Source organism: Helianthus annuus, chromosome 6, assembly GCF_002127325.2.
Source record: "Helianthus annuus cultivar XRQ/B chromosome 6, HanXRQr2.0-SUNRISE, whole genome shotgun sequence".
NCBI classification, from domain to species: domain Eukaryota; kingdom Viridiplantae; phylum Streptophyta; class Magnoliopsida; order Asterales; family Asteraceae; genus Helianthus; species Helianthus annuus.
In genome coordinates, this window is record NC_035438.2 from 120,057,785 (window position 1) to 120,075,664 (window position 17,880).

Sequence of the window (17,880 nt, forward strand, 5' to 3'; positions counted from 1 at the left end):
AAATTGGTATGTTTTTTAGGTTTTTTTTAGTTAGTTTTCTAGTTTTCTCATTTATATGTAGTTTTCTCATGATCCTCTCCCTATATATATATATATATATATATATATATATATATATATATAGTGTGAGTTTCATTGGGGAACACTAAAAAAGTGGGGAACCGGGGAACATTCTTAAAAATTTAACTTAACATGTTAAAATTTATTTTTTTTTTAAATCTTTTTCGGCACTTCTCCTTATATATACTTGTAAAAGCATTTTTAATAAAAAAAATCAAAAACTAAAAATATTAAAAAACAATTAACAAAAGGCTAAAAATTATTTTTTTAGAAAAAATAATTTTTTTATTCAACTAGTTTCTCCTCCTTTTTATAAAGAAAAGCGCTGAAATTCTTTTAAAAAAATTGATTTTTAACATGTTAAGTTAATTCTATAAGATGTAACTGTTTTTTAAACACTTTTTTTATATTTTTAGTTTTTGATTTTTTTTATTAAAAATGTTTCTACTTGTATTTATAAGAAAAAGCGCCTAAAAAATTTTAGAAAAAAAGAATTTTTAACATGTTAAGTATAATTTTTAAGAGTGTTCTCCCGTTCCCCATTTTTTTAGTGTTCCCCAATGAACCCTCTCATATGTGTATATATATATATATATTACACGCATGACACACGTAACCAAAGTAATAAGTCAAGGACGCATTTGCGTATTATTTACAATTGTTAAAATAAATGTCATTATATATTTATTTATCTTATTCAGATAGTGAGATAATATCCCGAATAATATTAGCTATTATAATAATTTCGTTTCGAAACGCATTTAAATGTACGAACTTAATATAACTAATCATATGTATCATTATAAAATCATAGGATAAAGTAAATGCCAAGTTAAATATATACTTGTTTCGTGAGTTGCAAATGTCATCCAAAATAAATATATACTTTATATTTGTTTTTATATAATTATTTGAACCCCGACGTGCTTCTATTTATTTTAAACCATGTGAATTATATTATAGTTTCTTACGAAAATCGTGCAAGTCGTCACCAATCTCCAATAAACAAGTGTCCGAAGTTTAACAACCTATTTCATACAAAAATATCAAGTTCTAGTTCGTTATATGCCCACTCTCAAGTAGTCGATGCAACTATATATTTATAATAACATATACAATTATTATAAGTTCGAACACTGCCATTGTTGTTATTTCTATTTGTAATATAACCAACTATATATGTGTCGGGTGAGATCGTTAGAGCTTGGTTGTACCACGCACGCTAAACATTATTTAAATACATGTATTCAATTAGACGATCGGGTTCACAAATATACCTCTCCGCATGACACGTTCACTAACTAGCAAGTCGTCTTGCCTCGACTCACACCCATTTGACCAGATCTGACCCGTCTAACCCGGCTCGAAAGGTTTCACCGCAGTTGACCAGTTTACTAAGTTTGACCGGAACCAATAATCATCACTAGCTCTCCAAGATCAGACCACCGTGACCCACACACGCTAAACGACACTCACAGCAGCCTCCGCCATAACCGCCACCCTTGGTCGTGCGTTTCCGGTGTCCCGGGAGTGGGGTCACCACTACATGTTCAGTCAAAACCCCGGTTATGCGACACTGACCGGAACCACCTCTCCGACATACCTACACATCGGCTGCCACTGAATACCTAACCACCACTTCCACCGTACTCTGCCGCCGTACTCTGCCGCCACCTTAGACCCGAACCATCACAACCACTGCAACGCCGCTACTATTGATGGTTCTCGACGCAAAAGAGAACGATGCGCCGCCCTGCGTGACAAGTGTGGGTGGCCAAAGACCCATCGGCCTCCATCTCTCTCTTGTGCCGCCGTGCACCACCAATGACGATCTTTCCCCGCTATACCGGACCAAAACCACTCAAAGCTACAGCCGTCCCTGCTTTTCGTGCACCGTCGTGGAGTCGGGGGGTCGCGCTGCCACAAATCACCGCCGGAGAGGGTCTCCAGCCGCCCCTCAAACTTGGGCACTCTCTCTCTCCGATTCTCCTCTCTCTCTTTAATATTTTCATATGTGTGTGTGTGTTTGTGTTTTGTAGGGACTTGTGTGTTGTATAATTGGTCTAGAACAAGTAATTCAAAGAAATTAACAAACATGGAACCCGAATTGAAATTGCAAAGTTTGTGAAAAACCTGAATTAATCTCTGAATCGTATGAGAACTATCAAATAAACCTATTTGCAGGTTACACGCAATGATTTATCGGATTAGACAAAGTTCACTCTTGTTGGAATTGAATTTGGATGATTCTGTGATGTAGAAAGAAAACACCCTGTAACCAAAGAAACTGTCGTATGCCTCCCTATTCTTTTGTGCGTTTTCTTTTTCTTTATCTGATCGAGAGAACAGTCCCATATGATCGACATTAATTTAATTCATGGGCTCAAAACAAAGTTACAACAAATTGGATTAAATGGCCATTATTTAATTATAATTGGTCTTTTAAAAACAACCGACCAAAACGAGTTCCTTAGTAAACTAAAGTAAAACATTTCTAAACTGACCAAAAATTGTAATGGGTCTTTTAAAAACAACCGACCAAAACATTTTTTTTTAAAACAGAAAATCTGATGACATCATCATGAATTCTGATGACTTCATCAGAATCTGATGACATCATCATAAATTCTGATAACCTCATATTTGATGACATCATCAGAAATCCCTTTTTTTAACCAGAAATTCTAATAAATTTATCAGAATTCACTAGAAAATCTTAGTAAACTCATCATCATTTTTTTAAGATGAGAGGGAATATGTAGAAACCAAAGATATTACTTACACATATTTTTCTGTTGGAAATCTAAGTACATGTTCTTTTCTTCAATGAATATTTTGTGAAAACTTTTTAAATAATAATAGTCATCTGTATATTTTCTAAAGTTTCACACAATTTTTTTAACCCTCTCCTTTTTTTTATCATTATCGTTCCTTTTTGAAGAATAACTAACCAGAATTTGGAGTTATTTCATCAGATAAGATACAAATAAACTTTATTTTATCAGAAACTTTCTTTTTAGATGTCAAAATTTTTCTTTCTGATAAACTAAAGTTCATTTATATTTGTTTAACTCCCTTTTTTTGTGTGTTTTTATATCCTTTTTCTACACCTCCTTTTTTATACAAAAAAAAATACTAATAGAGATAATAATAATAATAATAATAATAATAATAGTAATAAAAGCAATAATAAAAGTAATGAAAATAATAGAAAAAATAACTCTTCTACATACTTTTTTTTGGATCTGCAAAAAAAAAAAAAAAAAAAAAAAAAAAAAAAAGATTTTTCTTTTTACCTTTAGAAGATCATGAATATACGTCTCTCTTACAGGAGCAAGGGATCTTGAAAATAATTTATCCAATCTGCTCTGATACCAATTGTTGGTCCTCTTTGGCGGCCATATTCGAATGGTGTAACTTTCTTCTCTCGTTGAGACGGGTGTTTGTGAAGTATATAAATATTTAAAGATTAAAAATAGAGACAGTGAGAGTGGGATCTCTTCAATGATTAATTCTTATAAAATAACCTAGGCTATCACCCGGGAAAATCCCGGGCTAGGAAAATTTAATTTACATTAAACAAAAATACATAAATAACACTTTGAACCTCTAAAGTATCCTCTTTCGCTTCTCCATATGTATTGAAAGTTTCCAAGTAAAGCCAATTCCCTTTTAATCATAATGAGATCTCTGTATAAGAATGTTTTCGAACCCCATACGCCTAAGAAGACACGCCATGGTGGATGAATAGCCAAAGGGACCTTGGAAGTCACATACTCTTTCTGCACAAAAAAAAATTAGACTTCTAAAGTCAACTTTAATTCTTTCCGATCTTATTTCATTGCAGGCCTTCACACATGACTCTCCTTTAGCAGGTGATATATGAACAACTATTCTAAAACTATCACAAAACGGCATATATCAACAGCTAATCAATCATTGATCATATTGGTTTTGCATATAAAGATTCCTAATACTTGAGTAGGGTTATTCATTTTTATCCGAAACCCGACCCGAATCCGAAGCTACCAAAACCCGAATTAGACAGTACCCGAGAAACCCAAAAAACCCAAACCCAACCAACCCGAACCTTATATGGGTTGGTCATTCGGTCACTTTTTCCATGCGAAAACCCGACCCAAAAACCTCAAAACCCGAACATTTGTTGTCTTTTTTATAGATATGTTTTAGTTTAGAGTCTATGGTATTTGGAACATTAAGTTTTGAGACTTTTAGTTATCATATTGTCAAACGATGCTTGAATTTTAATGAAATTTTGTTAGTAGCAGTATGAATTTTGATATTTTGCTGCAAATATCAAAAAATATTATAGATATAATTATCTTCCTAACAAATTACATCTTTAAAGGTTACTTAAATATTAAAATGTGACGATAATTTAAATAATCATATAACTTAAATTAACCTGACTAACCCAATCAAACCTATCCTCTTCCTCTAAACCTGAGAAACCCGACTTATCTGAAACTTAATATGGTCGGGTTGTAAGTGAGTTTTTTAACGCTATTTCAAGATTTTCGAATAGACCCACGATCAAAATAAGTATTTGAAAGTACCTATACATATAATAAGTAACTAACCTACGTAAGATCTTATGTATTAGATAAATACAAATAAAAACTATTCAAATCATATCTCCTAACTACAATAAATATAATTATACTAAACCATAACTTTTATTCAATCAGAGAATGAAAAAACGTAAAGCTACTATGAATTTAGTTCTAGCCTTATGCACCCTGAACAAAAAGCATCAATCGTTCTTTCTTCTTATCGACCATCTTTTGATGTCATAATACTCATTCTTTCATCTTCTCAACCATTCGAAAAAGTCCACCAACTCTATTCTATTCAACTCTATTAAAGTTTAGTCATATTTGACAAACTAACTAAATAAGTTTGTACGACCGTCAACTACTTCAGCAACTTTGTAGTGGCATATATAGCGCCCCAACCAAGACTGCCTCCAACCTACAAAACAAAGAACACCAACTGTTAGTTTGACCTTTTCTAGTCATTCTTTATTTGGGTCCATGTCAATGTGCACAAGAAAGAGTGATCAGGTGCATATCATTCCACCATAAGCATAACCAACACTAATTCCAGTTGGCTATTTTCGAATTTTTATTACTATTATTATATTTAATCATATTTTGTTTTTTCTCAAGACTTTTTCAATTTTTTTACAAATGTAATGTTTTATAAAATTCTGACTATATTGTTGTAACGTGACTATTTTTGTCTACGTCAAGTTGTAAATAGTAATGTACAAGTGATCTAAGCACAAACGTACAAGTCAAAAGTTTCCTAGTGGTTTTTAAATATATAATTACGTCGTTTATCTTTTTTGTTATTTTAGTAATAAAGTATGGTTATAAAATTTCAAAAGTACTATTGTGACGGGCTTATTTTTATTTACTATGATTCGATAAAAGTTTTATCTGAAAGGGTCAGATGCATGTGATTTTTTCTTTACCGTGAGGAAATAATCAATACCGTATGAACATCAGTATCGGTATCATATTCGTTTTATGGTTTTCTCGACATGTCGTTGAATACAAAGTTGCATGCACAGCTGAATGTTTTTTTTTTTGTACTGTAAGCTATAGTTAGTACCGGTACAGTAATGGTACGTGATGAACCGATTCCATTGTTGTATCTAGTTCTGTATCATACCGAGCGGAGCCAACCCGAACCGAATAGATACCAACCCAAAACCTGTTGCGGAGTGCGGGTACTCCCACAAATTGCAATAAAAGTTAAAACATATCGGCTTCTATATACCATCTTTTAGCATTTTTTACTACATTCCATAAAGATTTGAGACTCGGATTTCTTGCACTTTTATGATTTATCACAATGCAATAGATCTGCCTGTGAGTTTGACTTTTGAAAGTCAAAAACGAAACTGATGGAAAACATACACCAAACAAAAATTATGGAATGCTAAAAAAGTAAAAAACAATTGCTATATTTATACCAAAGTTGACTCCTTCCAAAGGTTTATTACCCATATTTGTCCAATAATCCCTTGGTTATCTACCCATTAATTTGCAAGTTTAAACCCTTTTAACTTTTGCCAAACTAACCTTCACATGTGAAATCAAGATTAAACTTCCAACAATCAAACGATATGAATTAAGGATAAAATAGGACCCACCTCTATCATGGATAATCTTTCCACTTGGGCACGTTGAAATACGGGAGGTTCCGAACCCTCAAGTCCACCACAAAACTCCATATAGCAATCCTTGCAAAGCCCAAAACCAGATTGAACTGCACTCCTTTTGTGCTCGCAAACCACATCTGTCATTCCAGGCAACTTTAGAGCATCGGCAGATTGTTTACAAGACCGCATTTCCTCCTCATTATTCAAGGTGCTCTGAGTGAACTCTTCAATCTACATACTCAACCATCCAAAATCAGACCATACATAAGAAAACTCAAAAAAATATATATATTCAAGTAATTCAAATGAAAAAAACTAATTTATGAATGACAAAACTATACAAGATGACAAATTATGCACATATATGTGTTCATTTCGTTGTGATCAGAGCAATAGAACTCACTGTTAAACTCCCAGCTTCTGTGTTTTCAAACTCAATCAGTCACTTTGTCGAGGTTGCTTCACAAATGTGTACAACTTTAACATGAGAATAATATTAGTAAAAATCTCAACTTCATATAACCAAACAAAATGCTATTTTCATCAATTAAATATGAACATGTCAAAAGCTAATTTTGTTCACGAAAAAGAATAAGATAATATGGGCTGCTTTGTTCGCAGAGTGATCACGCTTTGCTGGAACAAAGTCTACACGTTCATTTAAGAAATCAAACAGAGATGGAGCAAACCCACTTAAACTCACCTACAAATTGAAGATCAAATGAGGTTACATACATCTGTGCGACTGATTACATCATCTAAAACAAACCCTGGAACCCCAATCTTAAAAGAAAACAAACCCTAATGACCGCTGATTAATCTCTTTTTCAATAATAACAAAATTAGAAAAGTTACCTATGCAGGAAGAGTGTGGTACAAAGGTCGGATCAGACCGACGATGACGATGACTATTTCTTCCTTCCGGATATCGGCTCCAACACCGACGATTCTTTATATTTGGTCGCCTCTCTCTCCACTTAGACTGTTGTTTGGAGAGGAAAGGAAGATGAATATGAAGTGAAGGGATTAGGGATTTGCTGAAGAAGATTTGTTGATTTGTTGAAGAAGATGCATATGCGCCGCTAGGGTTTCGAGGGTGACGATAGAGAAGGAGTTCTGATAGAAGATGCATATGAGGAGAGTGAATGATTTACGTTTATTAGGTACCTTATATACCCGGGTCAAAAAACCGGGTATGGTTATACCAGTTCGGATCCCGTGTGAAAACATAAGGATTCTCACATTTTTCTCGCCAAAAATCCATTTTGGTTGCACCATCACATGACACGTGTCCCACATCTTATTCATATATTATATATATAGATATATATATAGATGTATAGTTCTATGAACATAAGAAATAGTCTTTGTTTGGCAGAATCAAACAAAGAAGAAGGGGTCGATCCGAGAATAAACTCGAGCCTAAATATCACCCCCTGGGCCAAACCAGGGGGTAATCTCACATGAAAAACTCTGTATTTAAATATTACTACACAAAGACACACATAATTCCTTCGTAGGAATTATGTATTTATAGAGATTTTTCATATCCTATCTGAAATGTGATTGGTTGATGAGAGAAGTTGGTATGTGTGCCCATCCATTTACATGTGGCTTATTTTTCTTTTTGTCATTAACTTGCTTCCTTTTCTGATGAATCACTTTTGAGATATTTATTTTCTGATGAATGCTTCATCAAAAGAAAAGATTCCTTTTCTTTACAAAAGGAAAGATTCCTTTTCATCAGAAATGCTTTTCTAGCTTTTTTCCATAAGAAAAGATTCCTTTTCTTTTATGTTGAAAGCATTTCTTTTTCTTATAAAAGCCTTTTTCATAGAAAAGATATTTAATGTGTTAATAAGATATATTATCTTATTAACACAATTCTTTGACTTTGTATCTTGTAAACTCCATAATGACCCGCTAACATTTTGAAGTCTTGTAACCTTGTCGTGATCTTTAATCAAAGAATTAGAAGCTTGATTTTTTTCTTTCACGATCTTCATATTTAGTGCTTCTAGAATGGTTCGTCGGTCGGTTCGTGTTGACGGAATTATTTCTAAGTAACTTAAACTATTTTTAACAACAAATACAATAAAGTTGCCTAACAGTCACCCCCTATTTGTTGTTGAAAATATAAACAATGCATTTATACTTAGAAATAACAAATAAACTTGTTGAAGATGTATCTTTCTTTTCTTCTTGTCACGTTATCATGTAGGCACCTGTTTAGTGATATTCGTTGACTGTATCTTCATTGGCATAAAAGTTTATTTGGCAAACGTCCGACTTTTTATGGGTGATCATCCGATTATATTTCATTTGTTGTTATAATTCTTCACCTCGATTTATAATTCCACCTAAATGTAAGCATTATATCCTGTATCCCCACAACATAGGATATAAGTATCTTCTATCCAATATAGGATAAGTGTTTAGGCTATCGATTGAGGAGGCTTCAAAAAATAACGAATCATCCAATCTGAACTTTTTTAACAGAAAATCTGATGACATCATCATAAATTCTAAATTCTGATGACCTTATCAGAAATCTGATGACATCATCATGAATTCTGATAACCTCATCAGAATCTAATGACATTATCATAAATTCTAATGACCTCATATCTGATGACATCATCAGAAAAGTTGATGACCTCATCAGAAATTCCTTTTTTTAACCAGAAATTCTAATATATTAATCAGAATTCACTAGAAAATCTTAGTAAACTCATCATCATTGTTTTTTAAGATGAGAGGGAATATGTAGAAACCAAAGATATTACTTATACATATTTTTCTGTTAGAAATCTAAGAGCATTCACATCCAAATAATCAAATTGTGTGTGTGGTATTTTTAAAATATAAAAAGTATAAAAAGTGGTTGTGAGTGGAGGAGAGAGAAAATGTTACTGTTCATCTGTATATTTGGGGACGCTGTTCACTCCCTATAATTTTTTAATATATTTTGAAAGTGGTTGTGAGTGAAGAAGAGAGAAAAGGTAATGATAAAGGTATAAAAAAATATTATTTAATTGAAAAGGAGAGATAAAATGTAGTGTTTTTTGGTGTAATTTAAAGTGAAAATATGGTGGAATGGATGTGAATGCTCTAAGTACCTGTTCTTTTCTTCAAGGAATATTTTGTGAAAACTTTTTAAATAATAATAGTCATCTGTATATTTTCTAAAGTTTAACACAATTTTTTTATCTCTCCTTTTTGTATCATTATCATTCCTTTTTGAAGATTAACTAACCAGAATTTGGAGTTATTTCATGAGATAAGATACAAATAAACTTTATTTTATCAGAAACTTTCTTTTTAGATGTCAAAATTTTTCTTTCTAATAAACTAAAGTTCATTTATCTTTGTTTAACTCCCTTTTTTTGTGTGTTTTTATATCCTTTTTCTACACATCCTTTTTGTATACAAAAAGAATACTAATAGAGATAATAAAAATAAAAACAGTAATAAAAGCAATAATAAAAATAATGAAAATAATAGAAAAAAAATAACTCTTCTACATTCTTTTTTTTTATCTGCAAAAAAAAAAATTATTTTTACCTTTAGCAGATCATGAATATACGTCTCTCTTACAGGAGCAAGGGATCTTGGAACTAATTTATCCAATCTGCTCTGATACCAATTGTTGGTCCCCTTTGGCTGCCTTGTTCGAATGGTGTAACTTTCTTCTCTCGTTGAGACGGGTGTTTGTGAAGTATATAAACATTTAAAGAATAAAAATAGAGACAGTGAGAGTGGGATTTCTTCAATGATTAATTCTTATGAAATAAATGTATAGTTCTATGAACATAAGAATTAATCTTTGTTTGGCGGAATCAAACAAAGAAGAAGGGTCGATCCGAGAATAACTCGAATCTAAATATTAGGGGTGCAAACGAGCCGAGCTACTCGCAAGCTACTCGAGCTCGGCTCGAAAAAAAGCTCGAACGAGCCGTTCTTAAACGAGCTCGAGCTCGAGCCCGAGCCTAAAAACAATCTCGTTTAGTAAACGAGCCCGAGTCCGAGCTTCGCTTATCGAGCTCGAGCCGACTCGCGAGCCTAATCGAGCTTTCTGTTTATATATTTTTTATTAATATATTAAACATATATTTATATAATAATAATTACCATTTAAAAAAATATAAAAAATAACTAAATTATACGTATAATAATAATTATAATTAATATAAATTAATTAATAAATACTAAAGGAATCAGACCCGAGCCGAGCTCGAGCTTGAAAAATTACCTTCGAGCCTAGCTCGAGCTTTAGAAATAAAGCTCGAATCGAGCCGAGCCTGGTCGAGCTCGGGCTCGGCTCGACTCGTTTGCACCCCTACTAAATATCAACCCCTGGGCCAAACCAAGGGTAATCTCACATGAAAAACTCTATATTTAAATATTAGTACACAAAGACACACATAATTCCTTCGTAGGAATTATGTATTTATAGAGGTTTTTCATATCCTATCTCAAATGTGATTGGTTAATGAGAGAAGTTGGTATGTGTGTCCATCCATTTGCATGTGGCTTATCTTTCCTTTTGTCATCAACTTGCTTCATTTTCTGATGAATCACTACTTTTGAGATATTTCTTTTCTGATGAATGCTTCATCAAAAGAAAAGATTCATTTTCTTTACAAAAGGAAAGATTCCTTTTTATCATAAATGCTTTTCTAGCTTTTTCCCATAAGAAAAGATTACTTTTCTTTTATGTTGAAAGCATTTCTTTTTCTTATGAAAGCCTTTTTCATAGAAAAGATATTTAATGTGTTAATAAGATATATTATCTTATTAACACAATTCTTTGACTTTGTATGTTGTAAACTCCATAATGACCCGCTAACATTTTGAAGTCTTGAAACCTTGTCGTGATCTTTAATCAAAGAAATAGAAGCTTGATTTTTCACTACAAAAAAAATGCCATCTAGTGGCATACACTTTTAATGGCATTTCATATATATGTCACTATTTAGGTTTTTAATGGCACTTTATGTGTGCTCTATTTGTTTAACACATACTTTTAGTGACATTTAGTTTTTATGCCATTAAATTATGTTTTTAATGACATTTACATGTGCCATAGTTGCTTAACACATGTTTTCGTGGCATTTAACTTTTATACCACTAAATCAAAACTTAATAACTTTGTCATTTTACAGCCAAAATTTAATCATTCAAAAATTTCATTCTCAAAATTAAAATTTTACTCTCGCGCTTTTGGTTTCCCTCTGCTCCTAAAAATTTCCCTCTCACATTTGGTTTCCTCTTCTCCTAAATATTCCATTGAATTGGCTTTCCTTATTGCTTCTTTTCCTCTTTGCAAAAATCGTTTGAAACCCTAACCTGCACATCTAACCACGAAGCTTCTTCTGCTGCAAATCTCAGGTATAATCTCCTAGTTCTCTCGTTTTTACACTTTATTTATGCTACGAACTTGTTAGATATACCAAAACTAATTGATTCTGAGTTCAAGCTAACAGTTAGGGTTCATATTTTTGGTGATTTTAACATATGTATTCATCACTTCATCGCCTATGATTTCACTAGATCGTTTCTATTGATATCTAGGTCAAAGTTGAAAATAAATCGGGTGTAACTTAAAATTAACACGTCTTTCTAACTTACACTGTTGTTTTTCAAACGAAATGGATGCGAAATCAAGAATCTTCGGTACAGTTGAGGGTTCAAGGCACTTGATTGATTCATGAGAAATTGCACATTAATTCATAGTTTTTTTTTCACATCCAAGAGCGATATGAGCTTTTTTTTTACTTATTTAAGTATGATTGCTACCGTTGTGCTGGTGGCTATCTTATGAACTTATTTGTTTTTTTCTTCTCTTACGAACTACTTATTTATCAGTCTTTACATCAACCTTCGTCACTCAATAGCTATACAACTGTGAGCATAGGTAACTATTGTTGCTGGAATATGGAATCCACGTTAAAATAACACACATCTAACTTCTGGAAGGGACTGGATGGAAATTTTGGGAAGGTAGGGATGTGTGTTTGTGCTGTAGAAGTGGAGAGGAAGTGAAGAAAGAATGGAAGTTATAAAATGGTGCAATCAAATGTTGGTTAGATTATTTCATAAGCCATATACACATGTATAGTTAATTTAAACATCAAAGTTAAGGTAAGTAGCTCCATCTTCTTTAAAAATCCCCATTTTAAGGTAAAAAGTTAGCATGTTTTTGTTCCCTATGATTTTATGAGATTATTATGTTAGAATGATTCTATTATGATTAGAGTTCAGCAAATCACACATTTTTTTCACAAATAATTAACAGTGGTAAGTAGGTTAGAGATTCATCATTATATGAGAAATAGAAAATATTCATGCACATGAGTTGTTCCATGAAATGCTCAAGTTGACGAAATTGGCTTAAATACTTGAAAATGTGTAGTTTTGTATCTATTATGAGTCTACATATTTCAAATTCTATCAATAGCCTAGTACCCTCATAAATTGTCCATTTTAACTATGATAAAAGAAGGCAATGTAGGGGATCGGTTAATATGTGTTGAAATTGTGTAGGATGATAATTAAAGCATCAATTATATGGATGATCAATAACAGTGCATGTGATGTTTAGGAGAATCAAGTGATTAAAATCAGAGACAACCAAGAGACGCTTTCACAAGCAAAGGTAAGTCCTATAACTTTAGTAATTCATACTTTAACTACTTTTTTATTATGTTGAGTACAAAGTTTAACATTTTCATATTTATATATCTGGTTGTATGTCCTCGAAGGAAAGTGCAAAAAAAAAAAAAGATATTGTACATGGAAAGCGAAAACTGGAAGTCCTTGAAGGAAAGTGCAAAAAAAGAATGTTTCAAGTAAGATATAAATTGATTTTGAACTAGTGTGTATGCATGGGTCATCTTCTTAAATCCATCCATCTATGCAACCTTTTGTATTATCTATTATTTTCGCTTCAGATGTTATGAATGTTGACCTTGACTAAGTACCAAAAAAATTGTTTAACTAACATCAAGCTATGTGGTAAATGAGTATTATATTTGGGACACTTAAATTGTTTTTTTTTTTTTGCATATTGTTTTTATATTATGTGGTAAATTGGTAGTATGGGTAGACAGAAGAGTATCATTTCTACCGACTCCAATGAGGCTGTTGAAGACCATGTTAAAGACCACGAGGCATCTAAAACATTAGATCATCATACCAGTGAAATAAAAGGTGGTTAATCAAATTCTCTAGAAGAATGCTGGTCTACAAATGAATAAGGTACTAACTACTTGTCAATGTTTCTGTTGATGCCAGTTCTTTGCTAAAACCAAGTGGTTTACTAAAAGCTACTGAATTAGCTATCTTTTTTACCATTGAAAAGTGTTTACTTCTTCAAGATTACACCAACTTGACCTGTTGGCCAAACACACTATGGTGGCTACATGGACATATAGTTTACTGACACTTTATCGAAAAATTTATTATTTTTAATTTTGTTCAAATAGGATTTTAAACTATCCGTGTTCTGACATGGATATATAGTTTACTGACACTGTCATGTCAGTATGCTACAAACAGACTATAGATGAATGGGCCCTACAAAGCAGATATCTTGCTACTACTTATTTTTTTGGTTACTAATAATGGATAATAACGGCTTATTTAGCAATCAGTATTTTGGTTATTATGAGACTCACCCGCTTGAACCTTACTATACTGGGTCATTTTCACACGAACCTGTTTTGATCCGTTACTGAACCCACATATATTGCCACCTACTTGTAGAGCAAGTTAATGTAAATTCTTTTAGGATCTTATTAGTGAAAACCAGGCAATGTTTTCTAGAGCCACACATATTGATTCTTATGGAAGTAAGAAAGTTGTGAATGTAAAGTTGCCTTCCATCTCTTTCTTTTCTGGAGGAGATTCTAAAAATGTTGATTCTAATAAGCTCTCACTCGTTTCAACCAACTCTCAGGCCCAAGCGTAGTCTGTAACTCACACTCCACTGCTTGATCAACAAGTCTTAGATTTAGACATTTAGTCACCCTTTTATTGCTCCCTAGAGCCTGTGGCAAAGTTTGATCAATCTGGATATCATAAAGGTTCCCATTTTAAGTTTAACACATGCATACTTCATTAGCGCGTTTATAATATCCTGCTCATGTGATATGATAATTGTTTCAGGCCTACAACAAGCTCTTCGAGCCTCCAAAAGAGCCCGAAAAGCACCTTTTTTATCCAATTTATAGATTTGCCCTCGTCACCTTTTATATAGTTTCTGCAGCTGTTGAGTTGAAAAATTGTACGTGAAGAACAGGCTGAACATTATTTTATACTAATAAGGTTGTTCCTTAATATGACATTCTTATGATTTGCGTGATTATACAGTTGAGGTGTTTACATAAAAGTTTATCTTCTTCAACGTTGGATGCGGAACTAAGGATGCTTCAGATTATCGGTGATGATGATGATTATAACGAACAAGAACCTGAAAACAGACCAGAGTTGATTACCCTGAACAATTACTCGACTATGAAATCTCACACAGAAACAACTCTGAGTTCATACAGGCTTTGATTCGGTTGTTCTTGAAGGTATGGCACTTCTATTCTACCCATTTACAAATGATTGAAGCAGTTTCTATTTTTTTTTGAATAGTTCAGACCAAAAATCTAGCTTGAAAGGGGTATGGGTTAAACGTGTCAGACAACTAATTTAAGCTATTATTCCATTCGTATAATCTATAGATAATTATATCCAAAGCTTAGATGAATAGTAATAATATTATAGAACATTATGCGATTGTTTTACCTTTTTCCAAAATTTGAAAAACAACAAAGGAGACGGGAAAGAGTTACTTGGGGAACTGGGGAACAAGGGTGAAATCAAGTTTTACTAGAAGGGGTGACATCTAATGTGACAACCCGGACTTTCGAGGTCTGTATCGTTTAATCTTGTGATTCTATTTTTTTCTCGTTATTCATCCCTCTCCTTTGGGCTGAACGCTTTGTGCTAGTATTAAACTTTGCTAAATTATAAGACTCGTATCCCTTGTGTTTGGGCCGAACACGTTGTGCCGCATCTTGTCGCACACACACTCCGCATTAGGCCGGCTAATGTAAGTCCATACACACACTCGAAATCAACTTGACTCGAAATCAACTTGAATATGTGTGGGCTCCGTAATTACATTTGGGCCTGATCGAGCCCAAGTGGGTTATTTTGATTAGGCCGGTCATTATTTCAGCATATATACATATTTTAGAAGCGTAACATGTTAACACAAATAACCCTAATATACCAGAACCCTAGGCTTTTCCCCCTAATTACATGATCGCTGTAATAGACCCCCCCCCCATTCGAGGCAACATCATCGCATGCGAACAAGTTCACTGGTTAGTGATTCGGTGTTTTTGTTAAGTTTAATTGTATAATCTTGTTTATGTAATCTTGATCGCATGAAAGTGTACGTGTATAATCTTGTTTAGTGAATCCTCATGAATAATTCGTACTAATGGTCTTGTTGTGTATGATCCGGACCGTAGGGAAAGTGTATGTGATCGTATTTATGAATCTTCATGCTTAATTTGTATTGGATATTAAATGATTATGATAATTATTTGTTGGTCAGTTAACATATTATTGATGGTAACGTGATTATATAAGTTGGTAAGTGTTTATGCATAAAAGTTGGATGACTGATGATCAGTGATGATATGTAGGAACTAGGGTAGGGTTGCATGACTAGACTGCATAATCTGATTTTGTGCCGTAATCATGAAAGTAACTTTGTTTGGCTGACACCATGTAACTTCTACTGGACCAAAGCTATTAAAAGGGTTGGGTAATTAATGGACTGGCAAAGTTGATTAACATTTGACTTAGTGGGCCGGTAGAGTATCACATGCAATCCTCAATGATTAACACCAATGGCCGACAATCTTTAAGTTTGCACATGCATAGATATATATTCGTTTTGGGCTGGTTAGTTGGAATTAATTGGCTGGTAAACATATATAGTAGTGGGTCGATTTATTGAAATAAATAGCATATACCTTCATTGGGCTGCACTCACTGAAATAAAACATAGGTGACATTTAATGGGCCGCATAGGGGGTAATGGATACCCGAACCAGGGACTTGGGTATGACTAACTTGCTATGTGGATTTGCAATGTGTTAAATGGTATTCATGATTAAATATATACAATAGGTTAAGAAACATAAACTTGTAATATGAATTTGCGCATGACCTGAAAACCTACTACATGATGACCATGAACTGTTATGTGTATGATTGATTGTTTGGTATTATGTTGTGCTAGTACGTTACTGGTATTGTATGTGCAAAGAGAAGGTGATCTATGTGTTTATGAAACTGACTGTCTTTGGTAACCACGGTAGGGTATGGTTGACCAACTTGGAATGGGTAACATAACATGCCGAGCAACCTAAGGTGAGTTCACTGCACTTTTCTAAGCATGCGTCCCGGTGGTTTGGGACATCTGGTAAACGTTTCTGAAGGGAATATTGGGTAAACTGTTTAATTGGGATGTTGGTTATTGAACACAGTGTAAATCATGTAAGACCCCATACATCTACCGTGTTGCTGAAGAAGCAACGAGGTATTTAGTTGATAGCGCTATTAGGATTGGCACCCTCACACCGGGTCGAAAGGACGGGCGTGAACTAATTATCTGGACCTCATGACCAATGCCTAGTTAGAGGCATTGGGGTTGGGCATTCTCATCGTGTACATATAAGACCCCTTACATCTATTCAAGGTTGTTTGATACCTTGACCTCATGACCAATGCCTAAATGGAGGCATTGGGGTTGGGCATTCACATCTAGTCGCCACATACGGTAATCGAGTAATAACAACATCAAAACAAAACGTTGAACTGTTTTAAACACACAACTGGTAACGAAACGTGTTAACAAAACTTTGAACTCACCAGCGTCGTCTGACACACTTGTCTGCATGCTTGCAGGTCGTTAGAATTCGTGACATGGACTTGCTATCTGGGAGTGCTGGAGTGGTCATGGATCGAGGCTCATGGATTAACATATATTGGATACATTGGTTTTGAACATTTATTATGATACAGTTGTTAAACGAATTATTACATGCTTCCGCTACACAACTCTTTTGATTTAATCTTATGATTGACATGTACTATTGGTAATTAATGACATGTTTTATTTAAATATTTATCATTGGTTCAATGTGATTGGTGGCTCGAACTCTGATGCGTCACACATCCCACGGTGTTCCCGCATGTGGTATTTTGGGGGTGTGACAGTTTGGTATCAGAGCCACTGGTTATAGTGAACTTGGTTTTAAAACGTTTTCATAAGACCAGACTATAACCGAACAGTTCCGAAATCGACCATGACACTCAGCTCCAGACTGCAAGGTTCGTTTCCTGTTTACTATTGCATAGTATATCTAGTGTTTGCTTATGAATGACATCACGCGTGAATGCACACTTAGCACTACAATATGAACTTCTAAGTTACCAACCCATGTTACGTGTTTTAAGAGTGCGACTCTTCTTGAACTTTCATGATCTATGTTGTGGTGTCATCTGTCTTATTGCTCGAATTCGGGGAAATCTTTTGCGCGAGTTAAGAGGCACTGAGA

General features: G+C 33.7%; 1 long non-coding RNA gene across 3 annotated transcripts; it reads right to left on the reverse strand.

Annotated features, from left to right (window-relative positions):
- Positions 1-6,072: 6,072 nt before the first annotated feature.
- LOC110865822 lies at positions 6,073-10,129 on the reverse strand. Of its 3 annotated transcripts, none has more exons than XR_002550991.2 (4): positions 9,815-10,129; positions 6,654-6,727; positions 6,242-6,481; positions 6,073-6,170 (listed from the first exon to the last, which is right to left on the reverse strand). It is a non-coding gene; the product is annotated as an uncharacterized LOC110865822 (long non-coding RNA). The 3 variants fall into 3 exon arrangements; XR_004859781.1 differs by lacking the exon at positions 9,815-10,129 and adding an exon at positions 7,106-7,442; XR_002550990.2 differs by lacking the exon at positions 9,815-10,129 and having other exon boundaries at positions 6,654-6,740.
- Between the last annotated feature and the right edge of the window lie 7,751 nt (positions 10,130-17,880).